This window comes from Lasioglossum baleicum, chromosome 8 (assembly GCF_051020765.1).
Source record: "Lasioglossum baleicum chromosome 8, iyLasBale1, whole genome shotgun sequence".
NCBI classification, from domain to species: domain Eukaryota; kingdom Metazoa; phylum Arthropoda; class Insecta; order Hymenoptera; family Halictidae; genus Lasioglossum; species Lasioglossum baleicum.
The window spans coordinates 8,424,362-8,449,723 of record NC_134936.1 but is presented as its reverse complement, the minus strand read 5'-3'; the positions used below and the strand labels follow the sequence as shown (position 1 = coordinate 8,449,723).

The 25,362-nt window shown below is 36.9% G+C and overlaps 1 protein-coding gene across 1 annotated transcript in view; it reads right to left on the bottom strand.

The window, feature by feature from the left end:
* Positions 1-13,646: 13,646 nt before the first annotated feature.
* The window catches only part of LOC143211137 (uncharacterized), a 505,477-nt gene continuing 493,761 nt past the window's right edge, over positions 13,647-25,362 (bottom strand). The window contains exon 7 of the mRNA XM_076428597.1: positions 13,647-25,337. The gene's annotated coding sequence lies outside the window, so the exon portion shown is untranslated. The remainder of the gene's footprint in view (positions 25,338-25,362) is intronic.

The following is a 25,362-nucleotide window of genomic DNA, read 5'->3' as shown; positions in this document are numbered from 1 at the left end:
AAGAACGTGACTTTCTATATGAAGAGCATCATTATCAAAATTCAATTTCCCCCGCTGAATTGTCGAAACAGCGGGGCGCTCGGCAGTTCGATCGTTAAATTTTTGATCGCGCAAGAGTGGGGACGTAGAGAGGTGGGGAGGTGGATCGCCTAATCCCGATCTCTCCATGAAAGTCTGCGAAATAATTCAACATCGTTTCCATCGATCGCGTCCCGGCGTCGGATCGTCGATTCTTTGTCGCGGGCTCGTAGATTTTCCAGGATTTCGTAACCCGACAACTGGAGCTGGCGCACACATGATGCAATCCTCGAGAGCGTAGGATGTGCCGGTTGGCGCGCGGGCACTCGTGCTTGCGTGTGTGCGAACGGTGCGTGTTTTAACCGCAGCGCACGCGTGTGTATCCACACACTATCCACGTATTTCCGCCCGCATCCGCGCGCAAACTGAAACGAGGTGTGCCCCGAATAACGGCACCGCTGTACGCCTGGAACACGCGCGGATATAAATAAGGTTTATGACGTCATCTCGAACACAGCAACGGAGAGAGACTCGAATCCGTTCCATCCGTTGTTCCAGTTCCTTTCCCGTTTCTCCCTCGCTTCCTATTCTTTGTTCCGTCACGTTCGCCCGTCGCTGCACGGGCTTCCGGTTTCGTCGGAATATTCCGAAACAGGCGTTTTAATTCCGCCACCGACATCAACCGAACGCGACAGCTACCACCCTCCACCCCCGTGTTGCTACCCTGTCTCCTTAGTATTCCCGTCTCGCGAAAAATTGATTTCGTGCCGGCGATTTTCTCTTCGGCGCACGCCGACTTTGTTCTTCCTTTTTTTTCCCCTCTACGATTTTCTATCGGGTTGCCTGGGAAATTAATTCGAGGCTCTTTTCTCGATAACGTCCACCCTTTGCCCGGAGAAATCTGCCTTTCTTTCCAATTGTACTGTTTCAGTGTGTACCGCTTTTCACAATTTACAGACAATATGTTTAACGTATTTGATAAAGAATTACTTGGACCATGAACTTAATATTGTTTAACTTTTCCTGCTATTTTAAGTAACCTATCCATGATTTAGGGTATTGTGAAATGAAGAATGTCCTTCCAAAATTATGTTATTCATTGATTCTTCCAATAAAGAGTTTATTGTAACGAATTTCTTCCATTACTTAATTTGAAGAATGAATCAGATTTCTTTTAGAGAATTTTTAATTGTTTAAGGAAGGTAAAGATTTTTGCTTGGAGAATGTCCTTCCAAAATTATGGTATTCATTGATTCTTCCCAACAAAGAGTTTATTGTAACGAATTTCTTCCATGACTTAAAATGAAGAATGAATCAGATTTCTTTTAGAGAATTTTTAATTGTTTAAGGAAGGTAAAGATTTTTGCTTGAAGAATGTCTTGACAAAATTATGGTATTCATTGATTCTTCCCAACAAAGAGTTCATTGCAACGAATTTCTTCCATGACTTAAAATGAAGAATGAATCAGATTTCCATTAAAGAATTTTTAATTTTTTAACGAACGTAAAGATTTTTGCTTGAAGAATGTCTTGACAAAATTATGGTATTCATTGATTCTTCCCAACAAAGAGTTCATTGCAACGAATTTCTTCCATGACTTAAAATGAAGAATGAATCAGATTTCTTTTAGAGAATTTTTAATTGTTTAAGGAAAGTACAGATTTTTGCTTGAAGAATGTCTTTACAAAATTAATTTATAAAGAGTTTATTGAAATGAATTTCTTCAATGACTTATATAAAATGAGGAATGAATCAGATCTCTATTAGAGAATTTTTAATTATTTGAGGATTGTGTAAAAGATTTTTGCTTCAATTTGGAAGATCTATGAAAATGAGAATATTTAGAACAGGAGGATGGACTTTGTGCTGAACTGCTTTGCATCGATAGGTCCGAGAATACATTGGTTTGTTTGTATTTCTGAACATTTCCGTCAAGCACGTGTTCGAAACGAAGGAGAGTTCCAGAATTTCTTGAGTTAACAGTCCAAAAATCGAGTAGATATTAATAAAATATGAACAATAAGGTCTTTTCATTTTTACTTTCAGAAATATTATTGTTATTGTTTATACTACTATCCTCATTTTGAAATCGTTGTTCTATCAATTAGATAACTGTGCAAAAATAACAATGAGCTATCAGAGAGGCACTAAGAGACAGACGATGACATTTTTGTTCTATTTTGTAACTGACAGGATTTTCAATTAGATAACATTTTTAGTGAGATGTTCTCTATTCTAGTCATAGAAAATTAATTTAGAAACATTCAGAGTTGCCAGAGGGAGAGTTACATTATGAAATGTTCTGAAAAGTGAACACAAAAAAGTAATTGCTAGACTGCGAAACTTTATGCAAAATAAAAATTGTTTGCATCAACTACAACAAACAAGGGCCGAGTAATAATTTCTTTCATTCTTTAATAATGTTCATAAGCTGCAGCTAATACATTGATGTTCTTAAATTTTGAAAATTTGTCCATTGTTTTAAATTGCACCTACCCATTTTTGTCATAAATGCATAAAATCCGCAGTCCAGTAATTACTTTTAAAACTAAACTGTATTTATTATTTAAAGCATGAAATAGGAATCTTCGACTCTTTGCAAGAAGATCGCAGAGTCTGATAATTACACTTGTCGTGGGTGGTGCCAAAAGACATTTTCCTCGAAGCAGTCCAAATCACCATTGATCTAGAGATAGTTTAATCGCGAACTTCACCATAAGCGCACGGCGCGATTGTTATTTCAAAATTTTCTCATTCGTACTTACGCGATTACGCCAAATCTAATTTCCTACCGGCGACCATGGGGTATTCCCCTAAGTGAAACAAGTTTCGTTCTGCAAAAGTGGCTGCGGATTATCAGGGGGAAAGGGAACTGATACGGGGCGATAAAAATTTCGATAGAGCGTTGCCAATCGGTGCGTCTAGCTGCCAGTCGGCAATTTAGCCTGTAATTAAGATTACACATTTTTAGCCACCTCGTGACCGATGACGTATCTTACGATCGCTTTGGTGTGACTCACCCGTTAAAACATTTACAGTGTACTAGGTGGGCTAATTAATTCGTGGCCCTCTCTTCACGGTAGTTTATTTACGAACGACATGATAATCCGTTTTTTAAAATGATTTTTAACTTTTAACTACATGGTCCCCCTTTTATTCACACTTTAGAATTTTCTTTCGATAGAACAAGTTACATAGTAAAGAAATTATCAATGTTTTTATTATAATTAGACTGTGAAGTTTTTATGCATTTCTGATAAAAGAAAATCATTTTTGTATTATTTCCAACTCTTTGGAATTGTCAAGCGGAGATAAAATTAATCTGTAATCTTTTTCTTGTTTTTTTTTATGGAAAAGGTCAAAAAATGCGTTTATGCACATCCTAATGGGGGTAGTGTGGGACTAAGGGAAATAAATCTGTAGTCCAATAACTATAAAATCAATCTGTAGCCTAATTACAATATATTTTAAGGAGTCTCTCTAGATGCTACGGTTGTAAAACAATTTTGGAGAATTTTTTAAAAGAAATGCACGAAGGTTCAAAAAAGGTACCGAAATCTTTTGATTTTGCAAACAACGATAGTAATAAACGGCTGAATGTGAGGTACAAAAATCAAATTTATAATAAAGTTGCAATTAATTTAATCTGTTTGATTGATGATTTAATCTGTACCTAATACCTATAATGGTATTTATGTTCTTTCAAAACTCAGAACGATCTAACATCTAACTAGTTCAGCTTTGGAACAGCCCACATAGTTGCAAAAAAAAAAAGAATGAGTAGGTGGACAAGGCACGATCGATTCATAGTTAAGAGGCACGAATAGAGCAAGGATCACTCGTAGACTATCTAAACGCGCGAAATGTTATTCAGACAGATGATGTGAGCGCCAAGGCCACGCGACACCCAACACTGACAATAATATGAAGCACATGGCGAAGGCTAAATTATTAATGGACGCACCCGTTGATCGCAGGACGACGTAAGATCTGATTTACGCTCCGACAGATGTAATCGGTGCATACGCTGAGCAGTGTGTTCAAATGCTAATTAACGAGCACCTACCCACTTGAAATAAATTATTATGGAATTTCGAATAACGGCTTAAATTCCAGCGAAAATCAAGAAGCAATCATATTTGCTTGTATATTCTAAGAACATCTTGGAAGAAAGGAGTTTATTGGGCTGCTCTTTACTTTACCGGACTCAAAAGTTGTGCCCTTCTCCTACGAATTATGATGTATTTGGTATGTAAGCCAGTAGATTTGTACCCGGCGCGGATGCAGATCGAAGTTTCGAACCTCTAGGATCAATAGTTGAGGAGATATGGTCGCTTAAAGTTGAGCATTTTTGACAGATAAGCGGCTCGCGGTCGTCAAAAATGCTCAACTTTAAGCGACCATAGCTCCTCAACTATCGATCCTAGAAGTTCGAAACTTTGATCTGCATCCGCGCCGGGTACAAATCTACTGGATTACGTACCAAATATGTACATCATAATTCGTAGGAGAAAAGTACTAATTTTGAGTCTGGTAAAGTAAAGTTTACCCGTTCATTGCATCAACTTTCTCCCATGTCAATGATTTAATCGAAGATTGTTAACAACTCGTAATCTCTACATGTTCTTAAATTCTTTTAATGTTCTGTCATAAGTAGACTGCGGATCTTTACGCAAAATAGAAAATGTCTGCATCGATTGCAGGACACAGGAGCCAAGTAAAAATTGTATTCTTCTTTTAATTATCCTATTAAGCTGAAACTAATGCGTTGATGTCCTTAAATATTTTTCAAATGTCCGCTACTTTAAATTACAAATACCCATTTGCGTCATAAATGCATAAAGTCCGCAGTCTAGTCATAAGTGATTTTATTTCACGAAACAACAGGTTTGACGGTTAAAACATAATGTGAAAAATCACATGGATAAATTGCAAATAAATATGATTTGATGATCACATTTGATGTTCCGAATATTTTCTGTAAAATCAGTTTATGTATTTCCTACACCAACGCAGAGGATAAATCTTGTTCCGAGAAAACACGAGGTGGAAGTCGCGGATATTAATGAATTCCCCAAAACGCATCGCACCGTGGAATCCGATTTCCATTCAACGAATGAAGTAATAATCCTTTTTCCCCTTGAGTTTCTTGCTCCAGCTTTTTCTGTAACAGCCGAACCGGAGGCCAGATGCTGTGCGTACGAGGAGGCCTGCGCCGTAAATTATTGTTAAGTGCCAAGCAGCCTTGTGTTAAGTAACGTACACAAGCAGCTGGAATGTTCCTCTAATAAACAGAGCTCTGTGCTCGAATTCCATGAATTCAATGCTCGTGAATCATCCGACTAACAGGGATACTCTCAAATCCATCGCGTCCACCATTTTCGCCTGCTTGCGAGCGCATATCTTCGCTAATGTGCATTTCATCTTTGAATTATTAATGCGTCGACGGATGTTTGCAGAAAAGGCTATGACATCAAACAACCATGGTTTCCCAGACAACTATAGCCAATAGCATCTTTATAAACACATCCAAATCCACAGATTTCAGAGAAATTTTTATGTAAAAACGTGTTGAAATTTTCGAAATTTTCCTCACCGAATAGAATAAGAATTTTTCGTTCACAGAGCACGGAGAAAATATTCTGACCCATCTTCAAAATATTCCGGCAAGTATAATTTTATCAAACTATTCTAAAATGTCTCTTTCAAACTGCATTACGAGTTTCGAAACTCAGCCTTGTGTCATCCAACGCAAGCATTATAATTTTGGCAACAGTTTGGCTCGCAGTGTCTGGATTATAATCTGAATACACGATAAAGTTAACGCAAACTTTTAAGCAGTACTTCTGCGAACATTACAGCTTGTGCATCAACAAAGCCACGCTCCAGGCAGGAACGAAAGCGTCAAATCCATAGGGAAATATCGCACAACAATAAAATAATGGAAATTATTGCATTAATTGGCAATTCTTTAATTGCGTTGTTACACGTTGAAGTTTCCCAACAATGATATCTCACCCGTTCTACCGTCGTTGTTTAAAAAAGCGTAAAAAGTAGAATCGAGTTCTCCAACAAATAACAACCGGAGCCACTCACGTACCATGGGATTGTTAATCCCGCAACAGCGTAAATATTTTATTTACGTGACACTCGGCTATTTTTTTTCCGAACGAAGAAATACCCATAAAACTTCGTATCGGGGATCAGTTTTCATTCCATCTCCGTTGGACGGGGATTACGATCTGGTTAACGATCGCCGGTTTACGCGCTTTTCGACGAGATTACCAGCGTTTATGGCAGCGTAACCGGTTGCGATGCACGCTGACGATCAATTACAATGTACGCCATAAGAAATTATTACTTAAGAAATCGCTCGGCCATCACTCCTCGTTAATGCCCGATTATCGCGATTTATTGCGTAGTTTAATTAACAGCGTTCAGCACGAATAATTAGATCGCGTCGCGGAACCATTGACACTAGACTTCTTGTTGTGTTATGGATTCCGCGAGGCCATTATTGGTAATTGATGGAGCTCTAATTCACGGTACCAGAGCGCCACTAAATTACATTTAATTGAGATCTCTTTGAGGCCGTTCCGGTGGCGGTAATTACTATTTATTTTTAGGTAGTTATTGCGAAATAAGGTTTCTCTCGTCGCACATTTGGCCCGAGAAGTCCGAAGAATAAGGCTTCAGTATTGTTTTTCTTATTTGTACGCCCGTATAGTTATTAATGTTCGAACATAATCAATAATTCTGTTAGTTTTTTAACGATTATAACTTATTACTTCAAGCTTTTATTCTAATTCTGTTCTTGTGGTGGTATAATTCAATTTATTGCTAATATTTATCCTGGAATTATGAGGATCCCAGAAGCCAGAATATTTTGACATCATTATTTTTATTTAAGCTGATATTTTAATCTAATTCTGTTCATGTGGTGGTATAATTCAATTTATTGTAAATAATTATCCTAGAATTATGAGGATCCCAGAAGCCAGAATATTTTGACATCATTATTTTTATTCGAGCTGATATTTTAATCTAATTCTGTTCATGTGGTGGTATAATTCAATTTATTGTAAATAATTATCCTGGAATTATGAGGATCCCAGAAGCCAGAATATTTTGACATCATTATTTTTATTTAAGCTGATATTTTAATCTAATTCTGTTCATGTGGTGGTATAATTCAATTTATTGTAAATAATTATCCTAGAATTATGAGGATCCCAGAAGCCAGAATATTTTGACATAATTTTTTTTATTCGAGCTGATATTTTAATCTAATTCTGTTCATGTGGTGGTATAATTCAATTTATTGTAAATAATTATCCTAGAATTATGAGGATTACAGAAGCCAGAATATTTTGACATAATTGTTTCCTTAAACTTGTGATAGAAGTTTTGATAAAATTTTGTACTTTTTATGTTATTTTCAATTTATTGCAACTGTGTCGATACATACTGATAATAAAATTCTGTTTTATCTCAACTACGTGAATATTAACTGGAAAATTGTGAAAACATTCCTTAATCCGCTGCAAAAAAAACTATGTGTACTATGAAATTATTATAGAAATGTACATATACGTTTCACAACGTAAATCTTACTTATTACGAATAATAGAATTAAGTAAGATTTGTACATTTTATTACATTTCATCATGAATAATAGAATTAACTAAATTCTGAATGAAAACAAAATATAAAAAAGCATCCCAAGATTAATAAAATTTATAATGGGGTGAGATTTAAATACTGATGTCCTAACTGTCTAAACTACGTTGAACCATGTATTTTTTAATACACCAGTTGATATACCTGGTCATTCAGAAAGTTCGTAGCCTAACAATGAAATGACATGAAATAATGAGTCAAAATACATTTTTATTCTTCAGTATATTCTCCGTTAAGCGAAATACATATTTTCCAGCGATTTTCTAATTCATTTACTCCATTTATTTAAAATTTAAATTAGTTGAAAAGAACGCTATTTAATTTTTAAAGAGTCACATGGAGGGCTAAATTATTCAAACATGGCCGCTACCTAACACAGTTAAGGCCATTGGTTTAAAAAGTAACGGCCAAGTTTGAATAATTTAGCCCTCCATGTGACTCTTTAAAAATTAAATAGCGTTCTTTTTAACTAATTTTTATTTTTATTTTTCTAAGCTAACGAACTTGGCCGTATTTTGTTTGATCTCACAACTCTTTACGGCCATAAGAACTTGGCTCCTGTTTACAGAATGTTTTTGTTGGCATCTATGTGTCAGGCTACGAACTTTCTGAATGACCTGGTAGTTGATTGCTGCCCATGAAAAATGATTCCGCATGAAATCCGCTCCGGAAACAATGCAAAAAACGATTTTATGAAAAAGAGATTGAATAGAGAAAAGCCCCAACAACACAAGGTTAAACCCTGCGAAGCCGTTCGTTGCGTTTCACATTTTGCAACACGGTTGCATAAAGCCGGCAGTGAATCATCGCTTACGTTACCCCGAGTGTTAAAACGCTCATAAGCGGGGATCTACACTCCCGCTCGTCAGCACGAAGGTATGGAGAATGTCCACGGATTCCGCGACATTAGAATCACCCCGCGTGAACGTCTTTCAATACGTTATTTAGTCCTCGGATCTGTTTGATCGGCGTGTATCCCCCGCAGCAACATAAAGCCGCCCTACGCAATCCTCGCGAATAAACATGTCACTTTTATTTGAACAACTCCGCGAGTCGCCGTAAGTCTCCGGGCAAAGCCAGATAAGTCTTGGTTCGAGGGTCGAAGATACCCCGGCAAACGGAGATCAAGAAAAACGCAAATTCAGCCGGGGCCGATCTCTCTCGACTGATCTGTCGTTTCCTTCGCATTATGCCGTGTCCACACTGGTCCACACTGGCGACCACAAGTCCACCACTGCTGCGAACCGGCAGCGAATTTGTCGAGGAACAATTTGTTCAAATTTTACAGATTGGGCCAGGTGGTTTATCAATATTTTAAACATTGTTTTATTAAAAAATATCTTGAAATGTGTCGGTTTTTTTTTGTATTTGTATTAAATTGTTTTATTTGTACGTCCAATCTGGCATATTGACGGATTTAGTATACTGTAAGAATTTGTTTTTAATTGTCAATTTAATTTTGTAGTACTGGAAATTTTAAATAAATTTTTATTTTGTAAATGTGCCCTTTAAGAGTTCTTGTTTAAAAATTTAGGAAGAGTATGGATCCATTCCTTGACACTAAACGTGCCATGGTATAATGATCAATTTTCTATTTTACGATCACTGAATTATAAAGACGCTTTCATGGAAAATCATTAAATAAAATTGATTACGTGCTTGGAAGCACATGTTGTGCTATAAATCGTAGAAAAGCTAAATAAATTTAATCCTCTCATTTTTATAAGGCAATACATAACAATTATTTTGATAAGAATGAGAAAATAAATAAATGAAGTACGTTTCACTATTCGAAAAGTACATTTCACTTACATTTACACACTTTGATAATTTTACATCCCAAATGATCGATCTATAAATGATTTTAAGTAGTCAAGAAGTCAAGAAATTCAATGAAAAAATGAAAAGATTTAACCGAAAGTAATAAACAAGAAAACGTAACGAAAACAAAGGTAATAAAATACTATGTGCTTACTTTCCAGACCTTAAGAGTCACCCAAAGCTAAGCCACTCGACCGGATGTTGCCGTTAAAGAAACTGCATGTGTTGTTTGCTTAAAGAGCAATGATAAAGATTGGAGTTAACGCTCGAGCTGCCAAGAATAAGCTGATGAAGCTTGCGTAGATATTCTTGCATGTATACAGATTATGATACTAGCAACAGATGCAACCTATTTTGGAGCTGTCGAGCTTTAAGAGCTGCTATTTGTTTCTCTTTGGTAAACTAAAGATTAAAGATTTCTGTTAAGATTGTACTGTTAATACTGATTGTATAGTTCGCATCTTTCGTTTCATTCTTAAGATTTACGATAAAGAACAAATTTTAAAAACATGTACTTGTTTCTTAAAAGTGACGAATCTGAATTTATTTAGATTTTGGCCGATTTTTATTATGCGCCCAATTTAACTAATTTATTTAATCATTTTCCATGAAAGCATTTTTACAATTTCAACAGTTGTATTATAGAATAGTAAAACATGTGAAACTAGTTAGTATGTCAATGGTAACAGCTTTAGCATGAAAAATAGATTAAGTATTCGTCATTAGGATTATTTCTTGTAATTAACCTAGAAAACTTTGTATTTGTATAAAGATTTGCACTCCAGAAATCAAGTCCAAGCTTTTATTAATGCTAAACCTACCAAACATTAAAAGTGTCTGGTAAATATTGCCTCATAAAAATGGCAACACTGAGTTCATTGAAATTGTTAAACTGTTAAAGAATTGTTATGGACTGAAAAGGGGGAATAGATACACATTTAAGGAACTATTTCGTGGGTGGAAAGAAGAGAAAGTAGTCAAATAGTCAGTGAAAGTAGAAAGTAAATTAAGGATAATTAAGGAACCGAAAGAGAGGCGTAGAGAAAGGTGCGAGATAAATACCGGAAAGTAATTTTATGAGTAGTTAAACGATGAAATTCAGTTCCACACTAACATTTTTAGAGTACTGAATAAATACTATGTATTTTAGGCTTTCATTCTACAAAAACAGAATTGACAAAATTCATTATTTCATCGCATTGATTTTTTACCATTCTGTCAATTTGACATTAAGAGTTAATCCGAATATTATACCGATATAAGACGACGATGTTTATTTCGAACTAAGAAAATCGCTATTTCTTCTTCTTCAAGCCTCAAGCACATTTCCTGTGTTCACTCCAAGAATCCAGGCCCATTCGAGAACAAAGTGAAGCCGCATAGTGAAGCCTTCATCCAAAATACGGCGAAAGCCGGTCCCAATCCATCGTCTTATATCGGAATAAGACTGTCTACGCTCAACAAGCTCCATTTCACCCCTGTTCCCTTCTTTTCCCTACTGCCCGCCATTCTGGATCATTGCTCGATCAGATCCCACCCAATCAGCGTGTGCCCCGCATTAAGAAGCTGAAAAACAGCGAACAACGCCTTCTGCGGTCGTAGCACGATGACGACGATCAGGACGAGGATCAGGATTAGTATGAGGACAAGGATGAGTATGAGGATCAGGATGAGTAGGAGGATCACGATGAGTATGAGGATGCGGACGACGACGACGATGTTTATTTCGAACTAAGAAAATCGCTATTTCCTCTTCTTCAAGCCTCTCGCATACTTTCCGTGTTCACTCTGAGTCCATTCGAGAACAAAGTGAAGCCGCATAGGTACCTTCATCCCAAATACGGCGAAAGCCGGTCCCAATTCATCGTCTCATATCGGAATAAGATTGTCTACACTCAACAAGCATGTGTTCACCCCTGTTCTCTTCTCTTCGCTACTGCCCGCCATTCTGAATCATTGCTCGATCAGATCGCACCCGATCAGCGTGTGTCCCGGATTAGGATGCTGAAGAACAGCAAAGACCGCGTTCCGCGGTCGTAGGACGAGGATCACGATGAGTACGAGGATCAGGATGAGTACGAGTATCAGGATGAGTACGAGGATCAGGATGAGTACGAGGATCAGGATGAGTACTAGGATCAGGATGAGTACTAGGATCAGGATGAGGATAAGTATGAGGATCAGGATGAGTATGAGGATCAGGATGAGTATCAGGATCAGGATGAGTATGGCGATCAGGATGAGAATGAGGATGAGGATAAGCATCAGGCGGTCCCAAAGCCGGTCCCAATCCATCGTCTTATATCGGAATAAGACCGTCTACACTCAACAAGCTCCTTTTCACCCTTGTTCCCTTCTCTTCGCAACTGCCAGCCATTCGGGACCATCCCTCGATCAGATCCCAGCCGATCAGCGTGTGCCCCGCATTAAGAAGCTGAAGAACAGCGAACAACGCCTTCTGCGGTCGTAGCACGATGACGACGATCAGGACGAGGATCAGGATGAGTATATGAGGATCAGGATGAGTATCAAGATCAGGATTAGTATGAGGATCAGGATGAATATGAGCATCAGGATGAGGATGAGGATCGGGATGAGTATGAGGATGAGTATGAGGATCAGAATGAAGTATGAGGATCAGGATGACTATGGGGATCTGGATGAGTATGGGGATCAGGATGAGGATGAGATTCAGGCGGTCCCAAAGCCGGTCCCAATCCATCGTCTTATATCGGAATAAGACCATCTACACTCAACAAGCTCCTTTTCACCTTTGTTCCCTTCTCTTCGCAACTGCCAGCCATTCGGGACCATCCCTCGATCAGATCCCAGCCGATCAGCGTGTGCCTCGCATTAAGAAGCTGAAGAACAGCGAACAACGCCTTCTGCGGTCGTAGCACGATGACGACGATCAGGACGAGGATCAGGATGAGTATGAGGATGCCAACGACGACGACGACGATGATGATGATGATGATGATGATGGCGATAGGCGGACACGTCATACGTAGGCGGCTCGTCAGTGTTTCCTCGACAAAGGGAACGCGGTGTTGGCGGTTGACGGGTGATCGATTCGGGCGATCGGTGCTCGATCCTGATTTACGCCCTCATAAATAATGGGGCCCTTTGCGCCTCCGTGCAATCCTGTCACGGGAATCTATGCCTGGCGAGCGATCGGGTCGATCGACGTTGCGCCCGGGTCATCGATCCGTCAAACTGTCGATTCCTCGCCCCGGGCACGCGTAAACGCGTACAACGGGGAGGAAGAACGTGTCATAACGAACAGTGTCGTGTAAAACATCACGCGCCACACGCGCTCTCCTTCGACCTGCCATTAGTCCTGCACCGGGAAAACAGCGAAACAATTACCGGCGGCGCATTTTTTTTTCGCCGGGACCACCCGAACCCCGTTCGGCCCCAGCGTGAGCTTTCAACCCTTACCGGGGTGCGAACCGAGCAACGACTCGTTAAAACTTTTCAATACGTCGGATATACTGCACGGAAGCCAGCTGGCTGCTTCGAGGATCCTGCTGTGGATGCGAGAAGTGCTTTGGTGCTGTCTTGTGAAGTATTAATTAAGGACAGAGCCGAGAAGTAGTTGAACACTAATTAACCGGAGAGGATTTTTTCGCGTTAAGTAGTAAACTAATTTTTCTAGCTTCTCGAAGAAATACAGGTTGGTGGTCCAATACTAAAAAGTTATGGTCCTTTAACCTTCACTTCATATATTTGTAGAAAAAGTATAATAATGTTAGATGAATGCATAAGTTCGTGCCCGATTTGAAAATAAAATTCAATGGTTATATTTTAAAGAATACAACTTTATTAATCAATTATACATTGTATAGTCACCATACTTTTCTAATTCTACAATATTTAACCATTTTTAATTTTAATTTAACCAATCCTTAACCAATCTTTAAAATTTAACCATTGAATGTAAAATCAGGCACGATCTCGTGCAATCATCTAATAAATATATAAATTGGGGTGTACTTTTTATAGCTAATGTACATGACAATTAAAACACAGTATATAAATAACTATTTTACATTTCTAGGTTGGTGATATACCATTAAAAAATTGGCAATTTTAGGTAATTTTTAAAAATGGCTCTCCTTCAAAATTTCCTTTTTTGATTTATGTCAGATTTGTTATTAATGAACGATATATTCTAATGTTAACCCTGGACTGGTGTGCAATAACTGCCCCTGCATGTTTTTAATGCAAAATGTAAAGAGAACACCTTGACTGCGTAATTATTTCTGAAATTTAATTGAATATTGAAAAATTCTTCGTGAATAAAAATAATAAATCTAATAATTTCAATTCTTCGTTGTGAAATATGTCACAGAGCTTTCTGTAAGCTTTAAAATGAGTGCAATCAATAGATCTACAATCTCTAACTCAATGATACAATTTTTTAAAAATTTCTTTAGCCGTGAAAAATGGAAAAGTTTTTAAAAACACATTTTTGTTAATGATAGCAAAAAGTAGTCGTTTGTATATTAACAACAACCTTCATATTTTGTCGTGAGCATCATAAGCACATCCTCTAGTGTAATATTAAAAAGTATAAAAGGAACCTTATTAAACACACGTATACATTACGGCTTTAAATAATAATGTAGATAAAATTAATAAGCATGTAGAAAAATTGCACGCGTGGATTCAAACCAAACTTGATTGAATCGCATCGTGCTATCTCATCATAGATGTAATACCGATTCTATCAACTCAGTTTGATTTTTAGTACAGCGGACGTGAAGACGTATTGCGCAATCATGGATGAGATTCGATACAAGCTGGAACGCGCGCGACTTTATGTGACTCGTCATGTAATACTTTCCGTGGATGTACATTAGGTATTTCCTTCTGTAAACTCTTAAAGGATTACGTGATTTCCGGCTGGAAATACCACGGCTGCATTACAATCGTGATTCTTTATGTACACATACACCCCTGTTCAGAAGCCGACGAACACATGGTCTCATCCCAAGGAAAATATAAATTATCATACAGGCACAAGTGTGTCAAGTAATCTTGCTCAATTATTTTATTTTTCTCCGACGGTAATGGCTTTAAACGCACGATGAACAGTTCTCTTAACTGTTTCTAAAGAAGCTCGTCATTTGTGGAATTCCTTGCGGATAAAATACCATTAATAGTAGTTGGAAGATAATAGGAATTTATAACTATAGAATTTCGTTTAAAAATTGATTATGTAATGGTGTTAATAATATGATCAACATATACGACAGTGTTGGGCAAATTTCATTTTAAATAATAAATAAACGTGTGATTTTAATTGTAAATAATAACTTGAGAATTTCACTGAAAAAATCACGTTTTCTCCATAACATAAAGAACGAATAAATTAGTTCGGACATTTACGAAAGGCAACATGAAAGATCGCGACTGAACGTTCGTGAGTCTTAAATTTTACGCTTGAAACGTGATTCTAAGTCCCGGAGCGTATCCGTGGAGGCTTACGAAGACAAACATCTGATTGACCGAGCGTTGTACATTGACAAGTGCGTCATCGCACGTCTTCGAACTTGAATTTACAGCGGCATAAAGCCGGGAGCAACGTGATTGTCCATTCGGAAATATTGCTCGGGGCCTTGGATCGGCGTAACAGAAAGGAAGCCAGTTGTAATAAATGCCTGAAACACTAAATACGCCCTTACGAGTCTGATATACGAGCTGCAGCGCGTTAAGTGGAACTGCAAAAAGAGGTCCTATTGAAGCGAATTGATATTTATTAGGGTTACCGTATCGAGGAAACGTTTAATTGAGTTACCCTGCGAGCGTAGTTAATCGCGATTTAACGGCGGATAATGACGTAATAATTTTGTACAGTGTGCACTGCGATCGATCGGCCGGTGACCATTACAACCGGTTGCACTATAATAAACGGGCGGCGATCCCCGCGGAGGGTACGTAAACCGGAGATCGTTAACTCGTCTCTCGAGGTAAAGCTAAATGAAAACTGACTCGCGATGCTCTGCTCTCTTTTCCTTACCACCCTCCTCTCTCTTCTCTCTCTCTCGTTTTTTTTTTATGACTGTGCCTTCATTCCGTTTAACGTCCAATGAACATTTAAAATACGTTTTTACGCCGGCGTAAACGATCACGCGTAACATCGATGACTACACCGTGTTGTAACACGGCTTTTTCTTGGGGAATAACGCGCACGATGTAAACGCCGATCGCCCCGCGTCGCCATATTTTCTTAACCCTGTGCACTACTTTGTCGAGTGTGACTCGATCTTTATGCATTTATGAAGAAATTAGCTGGGCGAGATATAAAACGGTACAAGATTTTTAAAATTTGAGAGTATCGTAATGTTGGTTGTAAAGTAGAGAAATTATTAAGGGATGAAACGAATTTTTATTTTATTACTGCTTTCCACAATTAATGTAGAACATTTTTATTTTGCATAAAGATCCGCATAATTCTTAACTAATAGGTTGTTGCATATGAAATGTCCGATTTTAGAATGAGGCTCTTGTAAAACGTTTCGATCAAGAAATACTGTTTACAGTCTAAATATAGTCCATAGGTCTATTATATGCATAAAACTTTAAGGTACAAAGCCAATCCTTAACACTAAACGTACCACGACCGGTTCTAGATCTTTTTATTTCACAATTAATGAAATTGTAAATATGCTTTCATAAGAAATGATTTAATAAATATTTTTATTAGAGTACATATCATAATAAGAACCGTTAGCGTTCAAAATAAATGTTGAAAGGAGCAAATAAGCTAATTCTTAAATTGATTTATAATTAGTCACAATTTTGATTCCTATTATTTTTAATCTCATTGTTAGAATTTTTAATTATTTATGCCATGTCTGAGTGAATTTATAATTAAAAAATTTTATTTAAAGTAGCAAATTAACTTCCGTTTCACATGCTCATCCTTAATTTATAATTAATTGGTCGTAATTTTGGTTCCTATTATTTTGAGGAAGAAGAGAGGAAGGATTCGCCGGAAAAGTTAAGAGACAGGGTCCGTTCACCTCCCCCGCTATAGTACAGAATCGCCTCGTTAAAAGTGTCATTGTAACCCGTCTGCTCCCTTAGCTTTACGTACCGTGTAAAACTATGATCGCTCTTACATAGTCATCATCGCCAGACGCTGAGGCAGCGAACTCCAATCTTATCCGTCCATCTTAAACGCCTTCGAAAACATTAATCAGTCTCCATTCTACAAAGCAAAATTTTATTCCCCCGTTTAAACGCCACTTCGCCACGAATGTCGTCGGATCAACGGATAAAACGGCAGCTGTAATCTACCTATTTTCTTCTCGCGACGGATTAACCCTCGTCTATTAATCCTGAAACTATCATAGGATCTCTTTCTTATTCACAATTATTGAATTATTATTTGAAAATTTTCCTTGATGCAGTTCTGTTATTTTTATATGGAGTGCAAACTAATGTTTGTTAATTGACTGATGTACAAAATTTTGCATAAAGATTTGCTGACTAATAATAATGATAAATATAGACAAGTATTTCGTATATAAAATAGACAATTTTTAATCATATTCATCTGGGTATTTTAAAAATCAAATTGTGCTACCCTGGCAACGACTTTGCAGGAATACACATGCGACCATAATTTAGTTTATAACTATACCATATTGATAATAAAACAAAATAATCTCAGCTTAATCACAATGTAGTTTTTAGTCAAATAACACTGTAACAAATTAGACAATTTCTAATCATATCCACGTAGGTATTTGAAAAATCAAAGGATGCTACCTTGCTAGGGGTAAGGATGCTAACCTTATAACTATACAATACTAATCATTAATTAGACTGCGGATTTTATGCATTTATGACAAAAATGGGCACATATAATTTAAAGCAGTAAACGAATTAAGAAGATTTAAGGACATCTGTGTATTAATTTCAGCTTAATAAGACGATTAAAAGAAAAACGAGTCTTGCAATCAATGCAAGCATTTATTATTTTGCATAAAGATCCGCATCTACTAATAATCATCTATTAATAATAAAATAAAACAAAATAATCTCAGTTCAATCACAATGCAGCTTTTGGTCAAATAACACCATAACAAAATAAAATGCAACAATAGCAGTTTAATCACAATATAGTTTATAGTCGAATAACAATAAAATAAAATGCAAAAATAGCAGAATGAGAAGAATTTAAAAACATCTACTTATTATTATCTATAAAATCATATCTACTTTGCACCTGTCTCCTGCAATTAATTTAGACAATTTTGATTTAGCATAAACATCCACTGGTAATGATATAACTACTGCCTATTATCACGTCAATTCTTACCTAACGGATAGCAACGCGATGACGACACGGCAGACAAGTGTTAAAAAATGTTCGACGGATACAGCTGGTAGGATTTCGTCCTTAATCGTTTTTCCCGAAATAAAACCCACATCGGTTTCTTCCGGTCCCGGGGCAGGGCGAACACCGTTTCGCACCTGTCCCGAACAGGTGAGGAGTCTGATTCCACAGTTGGCCAGTCCACGTGCCCTCACGGAACCGTTCTGAACTACCGGGACACCTTTTTTTAATTTTATCATCGAATGGGAATCAGCGATCGAGGTCAAGGTGGGTAGAACAGGGGACTCGTGTGGTTAACGATTGCTCTTTTTTCGGGACAGTCCCATGTCATTATAGTGTTCCGTAATTAAGAATTGTTTGCATCTGATTGGGGGATCACCTTTTGCGGTGCAGTCTGATCGAGACGCTCGATATGGCGGATTGCGCGAAATTCTTGTGCATGTTCGGTGCAATTGTGTAACAGTGCCTTTCTACAAGCGAGTACAGACGGAATGCTTTTGGGTTTTTAATTATTTCCGTGTTTTGCTGATTTATTTATGTATGTATTTACGTGTACACTTGTTTTTATAGTTCTTTCTGTGTTTATTTACGCTATTTATAGGCCATTCTATTTGTATTTATGTTTCTGTTTACGTGTACAATTCTATTTATAGTTCTTTATGTTTCTATTTACGCTTATATTTATAGTTGTTACTATAATATTTGTATTTCATCTCTATTTACATTTTTATTTACGTTTACACTTCTGTTTTTGCTCTTTCTATCGATATTTATATTTCTATGTATGTACATTTATAGTTCTTTCTGTTTCTATCTACATTTCTATTTATTGCTGTTTCTATTTCTATTTACATTTACATTTCTATTTATAGATCTTTGTATTGATATTTGTATTTATACATTACAGTTCTCTCTATTTATATTTATATTTTTATTTATAATACATTCACACTTCTATTTATAGTTCTTTCTATCGATATTTCTATTTCTATTTCTATGTACATTTAAAAATCTATTTATAATACAGCTTACTTCTCTATCAGTTTTATGTGCACTCATATATATTCTGGTTTTGATATTATGCAGATTTCATGTTGTAATTGGATGTTATATTGTTAAGAAAACATTTTTGTAGGATAGAGTGGGGGACAAGTCTTAATTTGATGACGTTGAATAAGAGTGTGAGGTGTTCTTAGCAATACTTCAATGAAAATATCAGCTACACTAATCAGTTTTCATAGAGAACAAAAAGCTGCATTGATCGGTGCACAAAAAACATACGATTCGATTTAAAAAATCAGTGGGGATGGGTCAGAGTGGGAACGCGTAGTGGAGTAGGGAGCCGCTGTCGCGCGGTGTGGAGATTGCTGAACGCGATCACGTACTACCGAGCGTCGCGCGGGGAGGTGTAACGGTTAAATTTAATAGTCTATATCTCCTAAACGCATAGGCTTTTTTAACAATTGTTTAAAGATATTGCATTGTCATCCAGTTCTGAGCTATGTTTAAAATTTCAAGTCTCTAGCTCGTCGGGAAGTTAGTTTAAAATCAATTGCAAAATTTGTACCGAACAGATAGACAAACAAACAGACAGGCAAGAAAGCGAGCTAATAAAAACGTGGTAATAAAATGGGACTTTTCAGGGTGATAGCATCCTATATCGATCTTCTATCTAGCGTTTTTGACTACTGAAAACTACTGAGAAATGAGGACGCGAATCCCACATCCTTGCAATTCCGGGAACGATCCTACCACCTTAAGGATGTTCTGGAGGTATATAAAAAGGCAACAAAATTTTTGAAAATTTGACAAGATATAATTCTTACTAAATTAATGCAATTACCAACGTTTGGGTACGATTCACTGCACCGTTTAAGAATTATAGCAACTTAAGGTTTGCACATTTTAACACGTCTTCTTATGGAGAATTCATAAAATTCCACTTGAAACCCTATTTAAACCTTGAAGAAACGCAACTAGAAACTCCAGTTTTTTTTAATTTGTCGTAAAAATTATGTAATTAATTATGTTCAAAATTTATTAGGATTCACTAAACAGTTACAGAGCAAAAAAAATTATAAACCGTCACAAAACCTCAAATTTATCGTGTTGTCTCTCACTAGCATGGAAACCTGACAAGTGTAGACCACTGAATATAGCTACAGAGGGTACAGTATTCGCAAAAGTTTAATGCAAAATATACTCATGAATGGCTTTCATTGCCATGTATTGATGGATTTCGAATTTCTTGTACTTTTGTCTCCCATTGTACCTCCAGAACATCCTTAAACGAAGTTTTTTTTAAGAGTGTCCAACTATTATTGCGAGTGTACTTGTGTATCTCTACCTTATCTGATATTCGTGCGATCTCAACTGTTCATGAAGACATCATCGGTGGGAATTATGTTGAAAAGCGACTTCTTCTCATCGTCTGCCTCTTGCCCCGCCCGCGGCGTGGCGCACTCTAATTACCATAACGCGAACAAAGCGGTATACCGCTCGAAATCAGGACGCCTAGCTGCCAGAGACGTCGCTGTAGGTAAATGTTGCTGGTAAAAAGTGAACTGCGCATTAAAGCGGGGCGTCGCGTCGTTCAGAAGGAGGATAATAAAAAGGCATAAGACATCGGGCGCGGATTGCAAGTGTTCGCGAACGCGACGTGGGTGTCGTCTGCAAGGACACGGCTCTCGTGTAATTCCACCTCGGGTTAGCCAAGGAAGAGGGAAGAGGAGAAAAAAAAATGGCACCTCGGTATCGCGATATCTCGGCCAAGAAGGCGGACTACGAGAGGAGCAAGAACTTCTGGATCTCGATTTACGGATACTTAAAACACACCCACGAGTATAGTGTTCCGGCGGGGCATTACGGAAAACTTCTGATATCGATTATGAACGACCTTGTCCACCGGACTCGCCGGATTATCGTCACCGGGAACTGCTAACTTCGTGTTTCAAGTAGCTTCAGAGATTCTGTTTTTCGATAGCGACATGACGGAATCTTGATCATTCGAATGATACGCCTCGCTGTGCATGATCACCGTATTTGAAACTTTAGTCTCGGCTTTGGCGGACGACGCGGCTGATTATGCCAGTTTTGAGCTTCATATATGGAAATTAACTCGCTCACTGGGAAGGCGAATTAATTCGACATTCGTGTTTAAAGTTTCATAATTTTCATGATTTTCATTCATAGTTTTTTTTTAAATATGTAATTCTTTAATTGCGTTGGCATAATGTATGTTGAATTTGCAAGGATTCTGATCGGATTGTGGGTTTTTATGCAAATTTAAATGTTTGTCTATCGTGTACAAGTGAAAGAGGAGTTCAATTTTATTTATCCTACTGACAATTTTTTATTATTTTTTGACGAACGCATATTTTTACATTCCTCTAATGTTTTCACTGCTTAAATTTTTTTTTCATATGATACACAAAGTCTGCAATTTAATTCTGATGAAACAATTGTTACTTCAGTCTTATCTCTCTTGTATAAGTAACTGTGCACATTTAAACAAATTTCCTGTGAACCTGAATTTTCTTTGAATATTCAATTCTATTCCTACCGTCTTTAACTGCATATTTTTTATTTTACTTTAATGCACACAATTGCATACAAATGTGTAGTCATGAGTAATATAGGAAATAACATTGGTCGTCGAATATTTCGTATTTCATATTCATACACAACATTTTTAATGGAAACTGGAAAACAAATGACTTCTATAGACAATTAATTTGAAATCTGTTTCGACGTACACAATGCGTCGAATCAATTATATCTCGTGCTACGCTTTCAATATTGTTATAAAGACGGCTGTAGGAGCTGATAAAGCTCGACTGCATCGACAATTGTTTATAATAACACACTGAAATTCATAGGAAGAGGTGAACAAAAAGTATAATCAAAACCCCAGTAGTTATACAAATTTTCGACATAACATTTCAATTTTGCCTAACTAAAATTAATGTGGAAAACTACAAGTAAAATACTATCTATTAAAGAAAGTGGTGGGCAATAATTTTTATAATTTGAAACAATGTAAATCACGACGATAATAAAAATTGTCATAAGAACTTACAGAAATTTACAGATGTGAGAATAAATTGTATTAAACAATATAAAAGATTATTATAATTTTCTCTTTGAATTTATTACTTTAAAAAATAGTTCGTTCACAATTTTTATTGCACGTGAACGAATTAAAAATGTTTCAATATCTTTTATTATGACTCGATGGATTTTATGTATTTATGATAAGAAATACATGACTCTGGAGACATTAGAAGAATCTAAGAATTATTAAAAGGAAAAATTATATTTTTATCCAATCCCTGTTTCTCAGAATTAACTTAGGAGAATCATATTTTGCGTACAATTGTGACAGTTTTAATAATTTGGCAACATTTGGTGTACTATTAAAATTGAAAAAGCGTAAGTTTTGCCATAAAAACTGAAAATCCACGGATTAATTATAATTATAGGTATTTATACGAGCCCCACTTAGCCTTGAATGACCGAGCACGTTAAATATTCGATGATCGACAGCGGAAAGGAATCAACGACCCGAATAGGTGCTCGAATCCATTTTCGCTGGCTTCAGGTCCGGAATAATGATTTGCCAGTGAATTATCTCCAATTATAGGAAGCGCAATAACGACGCTAATCCTCTGTCAATATCTCGAACTCCGTTCAGCTTGGGTGTAACTTGCGCTCGCGGTGAAATCGGCCACTTCGAAACGATTAAGCAACCGAAGTGGACCTCTAATGAGAATAGTTAACACGTTTAACTAGTTAGCCCGCTGTTTCATTAAACATTCGAAAACGGGTCTGTTTAACACCTGTTAAGCTCCTATCTACGGATTAACTGTATCAGTGTTTAACCTAATCGCCGGCCGCAACTCGATGCCATGCCGGCGTGTCTCTCGGAATTGCTCGCGAGAAACTTCCGTGGACCTTAATTCTTCAATCAGGATTTCCTCTCCTTTTTAGGTAACCGTTGCACGGAGCTTGCACATTTACATTTCTACAGGATGAGGAGTTCTGTTCGGATTATGCGGAATAACTTTGCAAACATTAATTTTAATAACAGTTAAATAAAGCCGGCGCGGCGGTGGCGCGTCTTGGCGCGTCAGGAGCTGAACGTTCCTTCTTTTTAGCGGGATCCGCGAAATTAATGTCTCTCACTCGTTCACTCTAGTTCACGTTCAAGTGAAATCTACATTTTGCGAAACACGAAATTCTCTGTTTTAAAATGATTTTTAACTCCAAGTGGACTTTTAAAATGTACTTTAAAAGTGCAATTCATTAATTTAGTTACATTTAATGTTTATCTCTGTCGAATTGGTAGATAGAAACGTGGTTGGATAGTAAAATTTCATCTGAATCCACATTAGGGTGGACCTTATTTTTCGACTTTCGAATTTTTTTCGGGACACCCCCTAGAATTGGGACACTTGACGCAAAAATAATGTGTGCAAAATTTGAAATCGTTCGGATAACGGGAAGTGCTGCCGCATCGACTTTGAAAATTTTTTAATTTTGTAACTCGACTTTCTCCGTATATTTTTATATATCGTTGAATTTGTCTTTTTACGCACTATAATAATGTAGAAACAAAATGTAGCATTAATTAAAAAAAAAAATCGTGACCTTGAAATCTTAAAAATTGACTTTCCAAAAAAAATTTTTTTTTTTGCATTATATTTAATTTAATAAACAATACAACTTTTGTCTAAGAAATTTTTTTATATTTTTATAAATATACATTATACATATAATCCAGTACCTTATACATAAAATAATTTATTTATCATCTCGTAATGACTTTTTTGATACATCTGGATATTGTTTCCTATTTTCGGAAATAATTTGTAAAATATATTGTTTCTCCTCTTCATTTTTTGATAATAACTGATTATAGTCTTGAATAAGCTTAATACCGCGCTCAGCAGTGTCATTAACAACTTTTAAGTTTTGTACAATGTTTAGTCCAAATTTGAAATCCTCGTCATCTTCCCATGAATCGGGTTTTTTTTTTAAATTCTATAGGAATTGTAAATCTTTCAAAAAATCGTAGTGTTTTGTGGGAAATAAAATGTTCAATTCCTTTACCAGCATAGTTTTTTAAGTCTTCACGAGTTATTTCATATTTCTTACATGATTCGTCGGTTTCAATGTTATCAGATTCGTCGACTTCATTGGTAAGTGCCTCCAGCATTCGTAAATTTGTATTCTTCTCCACGCTTTTATCAAAAAATGCTAAGGCTACCGCTTCTGTCCCGAAAAAAATTCGACAAAATAATTTTCACCAAGTATAACTAAGGTCCACCCTAATCCACATATGGGTAAACTTTACTTTACCGGACCCAAAATTTGTGCCTTTCTCCTATAAATTATGGTGTATTCGGTATGTAATCCAGTAGATTTGTACCCGGGGAGGCTGCAGATCGAAGTTTCGATCCTGTAGGATCAATGGTTGAGGAGTTATGTTTGTTTAAAGTTGAGCAATTCGCAGTGTTTTTGGTTTGTAGTGTCGATCGCGAGCCGCTTATCGAGCAGAACCGCTAGATGGCAGCACGCCCCATCCGTCAACCTAGTGTTAACCGTTTTTGGCTAATGGATCCGAGTGGATTCAAGCCTTGTTATATTTTTGTTGTTGTTAAGCTTAATAGCAATAATGATATATTTAATAAAAAAAAATAGTGTTAACCAGGCCTTGGAGAATATTTTCGCAAAGCAAAAAGTTATTTTAATTATTATGTTCCATTTGTAACGTAACATTTTGAAGAAATACATCTCGCAACATAGACATAAAGGGATCAATGATTCCACAGTACGTGAAAATAGTAAATGGGCGAATTATTACCCCGAGGATTTAATATAAGGGTTGACCACAAATATGTTAAACACAAAAGGTTTCAAATAATCTATACATTTTGGTTGGCTATACAATGGGTTGAACTAACCGATTAGGCAGCAGAAAGTAATTTCCCTTTGTCGTCCACATAAGAAAAGTCGTAAAAATCGCCTGGAAAGGAGAGAGAGAGTTTTTCCGACGAAAATTTCAATCGATTCGAGCGAGTCACACGGCAACGGACACGGGAAAAGAAAAATCGCGAACGCTGTTCGAGTTAATACGCAATTACCCTCAACACTTTTCCCGCAGCTTAATTAACGCGAAGTTTGCGAAAGGCAAAAGTGAAGTAGAGCGGCACAATGGAGAAAACATTAAAGATAAGCACGCGAAAGTGCAAGGAAAGGAATTATTCGCGAAATGCCCCGTTTGTTATGCAAACAAGGCTTAGGCGGCTGAAAATATTACCGTTTTTAATAACGTTCGCAGCGAGATTGTAAGTAGACTTAAGATGAAGTCGTAATTATTACCTTGCTGGTTCTAGTCGCCTTTTTAAAACGTTTGAACGGAGCCGAGTATCGCGGAGTCGCCATTCTTCTGCACCACCCACTCTGCAAAAAGTAATAATACGTTAGT